This window comes from Drosophila eugracilis, unplaced genomic scaffold, assembly GCF_018153835.1.
Source record: "Drosophila eugracilis isolate 14026-0451.02 unplaced genomic scaffold, ASM1815383v1 contig_1622, whole genome shotgun sequence".
NCBI classification, from domain to species: Eukaryota; Metazoa; Arthropoda; class Insecta; order Diptera; family Drosophilidae; genus Drosophila; species Drosophila eugracilis.
In genome coordinates, this window is record NW_024572449.1 from 261,664 (window position 1) to 271,279 (window position 9,616).

Below are 9,616 nucleotides of genomic sequence, written 5' to 3' on the forward strand. Positions count from 1 at the left end.
ACCTGAACATGAGGAAATACGTCAGAAAGTCATTAAAACAATGACAGATGAGCCTCTACTTGTAATATTCGGCCCACAATTCCCTATTGAACTGCATACAAGCGCCAGTATGGATGAATACGGAGCGTTCTCCATAAAATTAACAATAAGCTTCGTGTAATCGTGTACTATAGTAAACAAACATCCTCTGCTGAGTCTCGCTACCTTTCATATGAGCTTGAAAAGTTAGCCGTGTTCAATTCAATGAAACAAACAGCTGCAGTCAAAAATGCTTCATCGAAAAGTTCAAGGAAACGGAAAAACTAGGTGCCTTCCAGTAGTCCCCAGATCATTTAAATGGTCAGTAGTAAATCATCACGGTCATCCGTTCGACGTACGTGAGTTTTCTGGAAGAAAGACTCGCACCAGTGGTCCCCCTCCGACTTTAAGGAACGGTCTGGAACGGCCTTGACCTCGCAGAAACGCTTGAGCAATGCCTCGGTGTCCAAGAGTACTCGATGACAGCGTACCTGGGTTGCTTCCCTAGTTCCTTCTGCCAGTCCCGATAAAATCCATGTCAAGCGTGTCCTCTGAACTACGGGCTCGCCGGCAAGCCCGACCCTTGTGTCTGGCAAAATGATGTGCGCCAACATATTCTCTCATAAGATGAGATCGACTTGCTTCGATCGGTAGAAATGTGAATCCACCAGTGGGAGCCCTCGTATATGATTGCAACGCTATGGGTCGAAACTGCGTGGTACCTCAACTGGGTTAACAATGCTTTTTATTTCAAAATTTACATTATACTTGCACCGACAACCGCCCCCTAGACCCATTCCAAAAATAAATGCAAATAATGCCCCCGCCACAGTAGTAACAGGCACCACTAGGACGTCCAAAGTGCTCTGTGGACTGTGCACTCGCACTCGTTTGCTCGGGGCGGTTGATCCTGGGCCAGCACTGAAGTCGTACGATGAGCTGGGGCTCTCAAACGCATCCATTATGACCAACCACCGATCGTTTTAAAAGGATTCCAACTCCCTGTTAGATGGAACGGTGACACCGCTTGCTTAATGGTGCTCCCAAGCGTTGTGGGTCTCCTTCAGTAACCTTGATACTACGAAGGCGCCAACCAGTTCTGCGATTCCCCATCCAAGGCTTGGACGCGGCGGAATGTAGCCAAACAAACATTGACCGTGCTTAGCATCGAGCGTATTAGATTCGTTTTGTCCTTTTGCATCCTAGGCCACCCGTAGATGGCGTTCATGTGGTGAGCGAAAACGAGGAGAGGATTGTTGTACCTCTTGATCAACATTCCCCAGGTCACGGAATAGTTCCCTTCCGTGAGCTGCATTCAGACACTGCTTGTTCAAATTCTCAGCGAAAGCGCAATATGCATACATGTACCACTTCTCGAACTCTGACTGAAAATCCATCGTTGCATAGGTCGAATCAGAAAATCCTTTCAGGTTCACTAGCAACGAATTCGTCTCCCTGAAAGCGATCCGTGGGTCCTCCTCTTGTTCCACCTGTCTCTTCAAATAATTGATTTTTTTTCAAACATTGATTTTAGAGACTGGAATCTATTTCCCTGCTCCAAAGTTGGAGCATCCGCTGCTGAATCGTCCATTATGTACAAGAATACCGCCCGAAAGAAGCGAAGAAAGAGGAAGTTCAAGAAACTGTCGTTGCGCCTACGTTTCGCCGTCATCATTTCTCCGGGTTTGCAGAGCCGGCTTGCAAACTTAACACAGCCACGATCTAACGGCCTCTATTTACACGGAATCAAGAATTTAGTTATGTTTGCGGTTGCGGGTCCCCTAATGGGCCATCATATAAAGTTGTGTCCCCTTGTATACAGACTAGTTTGCTAGGAGGGGTTCCCAGGTAATTCAAACTAGACTTATTAAATTCACAAATTCAATTTTAATATGCGAACGGGTTGATATTTTATGTAATGTTATATTCATAAGTATGTCGTATTATCATTTATTTTAAATAATTTGTCATCGTTATCGTCCGAAGTGACACCACTAATATTAATTTGTTTGACATCTCTAATGAAGAAAGAGAATAAAATGCCAATATAATATAATGCGTAGTATAGCAATCCTTCTATTCTGTCCTTCATTATTTTCTGTGTGTGATATCGTGCCCAATAGAGTTCTCTTTTCTACGTAGCCTTGGTCGTGCGACAATGCGTTAGAGCGAGATGGTAATATTGTAAAACCGAGAAGGCGTTAGAACAACGCAAGTTGAGACGATATGTGTTTATCGATCGCTCGTTGTGAAATTGAGGACAAAAAGATGTCGAAATCTAGAAAGTGCAAGGCCCGAGATATTGATATGGAATCAATCGAGAAGAATACTCAAGCTCCGCGTCCCCGTTACACTAGTGACGTGCGTGTTCTCTCGTTTACCGAAGTCGACTGCCTCTGCCCTCTTCTCCGCTCGCGCTCTTGTAATCCCACAAATCGGACCAAAATGCGAGTGCGATCAGCTGATCGCCCCCAGAATTCAGCTTCCAGCACACTGGAACAAACAATAAACTTAACAAATTCATTTTCTTCTTATTTCATTTTTTTAAATGTTCCCTTGACAGACCCGCAATTTTACAAATCGCAGCGTGTTGATACGCTGATTGAGGCAGGCATATTTTTTGATTTGATTTGCATGCAAAGAATTCATTTACCTGACAAACTGCTGACTTTTCAGAAAACCAAACTTGGTTGGATCGTCTCTGTGGGTCTGGCAAAGGGATCGGAAAAACTGTGTACCCTAGCCATGTCAGCCGAGTCGAACTCGAAAGATTTCTACCTTACTGAAACTGTAAAGCGATTTTTGAAGATAGAAAATTGCTTTGCCTGAGATAGTTCATTGACAAATAAAAATATTTTGCGCGAGCGTTTGTTCCAGGAGAAGGTCACTCGTTTGGAGAACGGCCAATACTCGGTTCGACTATACTGAGGCGGTTTAAGAGTTTAGAAGCAAAATCCTGCGCCAAAGGCTCATTATAGCTCAATCCTGCAGGGAAATCGTGCAGAACACAATCCATCCAAAAATCGTTCACAAACTTCTTCGCCTAAAAACGTTTAGGTTTGAGCTATGGGAAGATATATGCAAAATTTATCGCTGCGGGCGGAAGGAAGTCGGAGAGAAGCTTATTAAATTTTATGATGGGACAGATACTGCAAAGACCTTAGGTCTCATTTGGAAGCTAAGTTCTGACAAGTTCCTATTTCATTTCTCGCCAATGCTTTCAACCTCTCAAGCGAATCGTTTTATCAGTGATCCCAAGATATTATGATCCAATTACTCTAATAGCTTGGATTTGAGACAATACTTAAATATTTATGCAGGCGTTGTGGAAAGAAAGTTTAAGCTGGGATGAACTAATACCCGAAGAGCTTTTTTCAGTTTGGCTAGAACTTGACTCCCAGCTACGCGTGGTTCAGCATTTCAAGTTCCCGAGATTTTCCCGTGCAACTGCACGTGTTATGTGATGCCAGCATGACCGCTTACGGAGCCCATATTTACTTGAGAGTACAAGGTTCGGACCGGTAACATCTCACTTGCTTTGTTCAAAGATTAAGGTTGCACATTGGAAACCCTAACTATACCTAAGTGGAAGTAATCATCTGATTTGTTGCTGGCAGAACTCGTTTCAAGTATAAATCACATTTTCGACATATCTTTCTCATTTCGGTTAGTTCCTGTCTACCAAGTCTCAGCTTTGTGCCGCAGCGCTGGGATCATATACGAGGGCTCCCACTGGCGGATCCAAATTTCTCCGGATCGAAGCGGGTCAATCTCATCTTTGGAGTGGACATGTTAGCTCATATTATGTTGCCAGGCAAGCAGCCCAGGTACGCTGGCATCGATTGATTTTGGACAAAGGCATTGCTCAAGCGCTTCTGCGAGGCCGAGGTCGTTCCTTCCTTACTTTAGTGGCCAGCTCACCAAGGTCTGGCTATCGCTTAAAATGGGAGACATAATTCGTTCATATGTGAAACACGCTACCGATCACGCTATGGATTTCAGGATTTCATTCGCGACTACAACAAGACGGTGAAGGTTCTCAGCAAAGAAGGGGATACTTAGACGTTAAATGAACAAGAAGCTATATATTGCACCAAGCTGTAAACTTTCCGGAGGTTCAGATAAATCCCATGTCCAAGCTAAGAATGTGAAAGTGAAAGAGAAACAGAAAAATACCATCATTAAAGAGCCCTCCACAAAGAAGAAAGCCTAAACTGAAGCCAAGACTGTGAGTTGCTGTAATACCGATTTGCACTAGTCAAAGGAATTTCAACAATACGTAGCCAAGAAAAAACGACCACAGCACAAGTCTTTTGCAGAGCACTTTCTTATCAATCAATCAAGGGTACGCTTGGAGTCGGGACTGGCTAGCACGGCAGAGACCCAAGTGGTGCGAGGCTGAAGGTCTCCAGCTAACGACTTAATCATCATCAAGGTCATCCGATTTCAGCCTTCACAATGGCTACTGGGGCGCGTCGTCGAGTTACACCCAGCGACGGATGCGTTGGTCCGGGTAGTAACACTTAAAACCAAGCAGAGCCAGATGAAACGTTCAGTGTCGAAACTTTTTCCGTTTTTAAGGGCCCTCCCTTACACACCTTAGTGATAATTAAGCGGCATGTTAAGCAAGTTAAGCAATCAACTGATCGCTTTCTTATTTTGGGATGATGTATGGGATCGAGAGAGAGAGAGCGGAGATGAGAACAGAGGTGGTCGGCTTTGGTAAACGTCAAAGAACGCACCTCGCTGATCTACCGCGGGACACCCTTTACACACTGTACATATAATAACCCGATCTAGTAATTAAACGTTTTGTAAATTTAGCAAGTTTGTGCTTGCTTTGCATAGGAACCCCTTTGACCCTGAAAATTAATAAGCGTTTTTATTTAAGTTGATTTTGTGAAATGCAGGGTTTATTTTTAATTACTTTTTCGAAGTTTACTTTGCTATAACGAAAAGGCACGGCGCGTGCGTACGAGAGGGAGTTTGAACGAATTTATTTTACTAACATTATCTTATGCTATGGACAGAAGATACAACGAGAGATGGAGAGGGGAGAGCGGCGACCGAATTCGCCTGAGCGAAAAAGCTTTATTGGGCCCCGCTCCCCCTCTTTACACTGAAAGTCCGGAATGGCCAAACACCGCCCCAGGATTGTCCAGGTAGAAGCGCAAACCGATGTATGGCGCGCCGGTATTTTCCGCTGTCTTCACGTCCGCCACTCGGACCTTGCCGTCAGCGTCGACGTGCACCGCCACCACGCGCCCGATCCTACACTGCTGGGGTGGCATGGTGTCTTCTCCTATGACGTTTGTGACCTCCTAGTTCCACTTTGGTCGCCTCTGCAGGCTCGAGACGTACTCCGTGACCAAAACCTGTGCTTGTGACACAAGACATTGCGCAAAAATTCGACAACATTCGTTGTCGCACCACACTTTCTCCGGGATCCCGCGGCGACTCACGAACCTTTGAAAAGCCAATCAAAAAGCCTTTGAATGCAAAACACACAAGCAAGGCCATGTACGACTTGTACGGTGGCTTGCCACGAATACGATAGGTTGTGCTAAATGGTCCACAAAAATCAACGCCGCAGATATTGAACGGGCGCAGATCTCGAAGTCTGTCTGATGGCAAGTTCCCCATTATTTGCATCAAGAGTTACGGTTTGCACCGGAAGCAGCGCGTGCACGAAAGAACAGAATGGCGACATACTTCTTGAGCATTAACTAACCATACTTTTTTATGCAGAAGACTTACAAGAGCTCCAAGCGTGACCAGCGTGACAATTCGTAACGTGCAGGTATGACACTTAAGATTTAACGAATTGCGAGCCTTTCGAAAGCAACAACGGAAATTAGGCTTCGTACGGGATAGGAGCATTGAACAACCGACCACCAACTCGGAGCAACGTCGGGGAGCACCGATCTAATCTATTTTCCTGCACAAAAGGATGAAATCTCTGAATATTCGGTGTTACCGGTCTCTGTTTCCGAATTTTGACTATGTCATCACTGAATACGTGAGATTGGATAACTTCTACAATCTTTTCGAAAGCAAAATTCAGTTCTCTTGGCGTTATACTTTGTTCGAAAGGCGTTAAAACTTTCTTACACTTTTGAATAAATCGAAAAACCCACACGAAAACTCTCAGAAGCTTCAGGTGCGACGAAAAGGACTCTATTTTCTGAAGCAAGCCATTAGGCTCTTTTGTAGCGCTCAGAGTTAACGCCGACTTGCGTAACTCCATAGACACAACTTCTGAAGCTATTTCGAAGTGTGAGTTTACAGGTCAATTGCTTTCTGAGTCGAGTAAAAACGATGGGCCAGCGAACCGTGGTTGGACGTGACGGGCTCTTCAACGTTTCATCTTCGGGACACTATATCCGCTGGGCTTACTTTCGTAAGGACTCTTGGATTTCCGATACTCGGTTCGAGACGAAAACGGACCACGACGAGGGATGGGATTTAATCCAAATGCAGAGTGATATCGTAGTCAGTCCATAGGACAACAGTACTTATTGGGCCATTAATTAGTGGTCGTACACGATTAAGAGGTCTGCTAAAAGGTGAGCTGCACACAGCTCAAGGGGAGGCAACGTTTTCGACTTGAGGGGAGCTACTTTTGATTTGGCTGTCAATAATGGCACTTTTACACCTTCAGCAGTTTGAGTGCGAACGTAGATGGACGCTCCATATGCTCGCATGGAAGCGTCAGTGAAACCGTGTATCTTAATCGGAACCTGAGGATCTGTATGAACGAATCACGGTACCATAACCTTGGGCCTTTCGAAGCCACAGCTCCTGTAAAAGCATCTTTGCCTTTGTGACCAAAGGGCACAATAGGCCAAATGGATCGAAAAGCCGCGTAGTCACCGAGAGTATGTTTCCTTTTGTCACACGAAGATCCAGCAAAGAGTCATCCAATCAAAATTGAAAGTAATATTTGCCAGGTAATCAAACCACTCCAAGGGTTTTGGTTACGTCTGAGTCCGGCAATAATGGCATAACTGCGCTCTCAGATGCGGAGATCTCTGGGCAGTTTAAAACCACTTTGCCAATTCAAACCCTGCCTCTTGCAAAACCAGAGAAACTTAAACACGAAGGCTTTGCAGGTTCTCAACGCTTCCGGCGCCTGTCAACATATCGTCAACAAAGAAATCTTTCTGAATGACCTTCGCAGCATTTGGATACTTAGCTTGCGACATCTTTCCAAGCTGCATTAAACACCGGATCGCCATAAACGGAGCTGGCGAAGTTACATATTTTACGGTGTTCAACTTGAAGATCTTCAGAGACTCAGAAGGATCTCGCCTCCACACTATAAGCTGGAAATTTCCGTCAAGAACAAACTTGTGCATTCTGAACCGAAGCAACGTAGAATATAGGTCCTCTTGAATCGTGGGGCCTACCATCGGGATGTCATTCAACGCAACCTGCGTCGATGTGCGGCTTGAGGCATCGAATACTACACTCATCTTGGTTGAAATGCTTTGATGCCGCAGCACGCATTGGTGCGGAATGAAATAGTGTGGGCCATCTGGAATTTTATCATTAGTAGAGGACATGTGGCCCAGTGATACATATTCCTCCATGAAATTCAGATACATTTTCGATACATTTACATTTTTTTTTAGCCTTCGGAGGCAAGTCCTCCACAGACCAACATTTCTGCAGGGTGGTCTTGATTGACTACAACGCTTCTTCCTGACAGCTGAAATGTTCCAAATTTTCTGCCTTTATTGTGATTTTTCTGCAGATTGAAAAGTGCCGATATATTGTCGAAGAAAATCAGACAATCATTATCGTACACCCGCTTCAGGCAAGCCAGGGCTTTGGGGTAATTGAACGCAGTGACATGGAACACCCTGACTGTGCCTTAAGCGTCGCCAGTCAGACACGATATGAAATGATTATGTAGTATGCACTAATAGTGAATACCCACTGTACCGAGTTCTGAAAGGGTACGCACTGTAACACCTTGTTGCAGTGTTTACATAATTCATGGTCCCGGTCATAAACCCCAATAGACCGAAATATGAACCGAACGCTATGGCTTAGGCCACTCGCAGAAAGTGCTAGAGTCGGCATAATTGCATGAACGGACCGCATGTGCATACTCCTCGCGCTCCTCACATAAGAGGGCATATGTTTATATAGATAAGTACATAGATAGCCGTCTCTCTGCCGCCGCCTTCGAGCAGCGCATCAACGAGACTTTGCCTTAATTAGACTTAAAAGAATATTGCAAAAACGCAATCAATTCAAGCCTTGGAGCTGCACCACTGCTGCTCCCTTATATAAAGAATAAACAAAGCACAACAAATTTGTTATATATTTCATGGCGATCCTGCCATATATATATTTCATGCCGACCGTGACAGGACCCGAAGATGACAGGACGTGCGCGCTGACTGCTAACAACTCTAACTCTAACAACTAACAACTATAATATTTTGTGCACCAGGATATTAACGTACTTCATTCACGTTGGACTTCGGATTCCACGAGGCTGTCAAAGGACCGACCGGGAGAGCTCGAAGTTGAAAAAGAGGTGTTATGGCGTGTGTCTCCTGCGATCCCGCAATCTTCGGAATATATAAAAAAAAAAAAAATTAAGTCTTAGTGAATAGAGTGAGATGGGGCGGGCTGGTGTAAAAAATAAAATACAAAAAAGAATAGCGCACTCAAGGTGGCTATTATATACAAACATACCACCCCCGCCATGGGCCACATCTGTAAAGCTGCAAAGTGAACTTGGCTTTCTGAAGTCAAGTATAAAAAAGCCCAACACACCAGTCACAACTCACCCAGTTACAAAATTAATAAACGAAAAAAAATACTAAGCCTCCATCTTAAGGAAATACCGAACAGGAAGGACCGCTGCCCCGCCGACTGCCCAGGGCCACTAAGCAGTGTGCACTGTAAATACACATGCACAGGGAAAAACAACTAGTGAGAGAGGCCATCCGCCCCTTACACCTCCGTGGGAGAAGTTGCCTGTGCGAAGCCAGCACCGGCACCACCTGAGCCCAGGACAACAGCAGCAGATACAAAGCGTGGGAGGCCCGACCGCCACCTGACGACCAGCTGACGCGGACCGAAAAGAAGATCAGAACAAACGTCGCAGGAGAGGACGTAGGATTACCCTATGCACTGCGTTGCATATTTTTTTTGATTGCACTGCGATGCATATATTTTATATATATGTTTTCTCTGCCCAATTAGTCGTGTAGCCCGTAAAGCTATGCAAATCAATAGGTAGAAACCTGTAAAGATAGATAAGAGGTAATGCAATAAGCAAATCCTCAATAGAAAACAGTAATAATTATATTCAAAATTATAACATAAAGGTATATGTACCACCTACAAAAATGATTTTGGATATAAAAACAGTGGATTCCACTCCCAATGTCATAAACAAAGTAGAATCGAATAATATTAATTTATATTGGGTTTATGTACTTTTAATAATCATTGTTGTCATAATGTGCGCAAATTTCTTTTATAAAATAGTTAAGCTGCACAATAGATGTTTAAAGAAAATATATATGAGCCGGGATAATGACCTGGATAAAATCTAAGCAACATTGTTTAAACA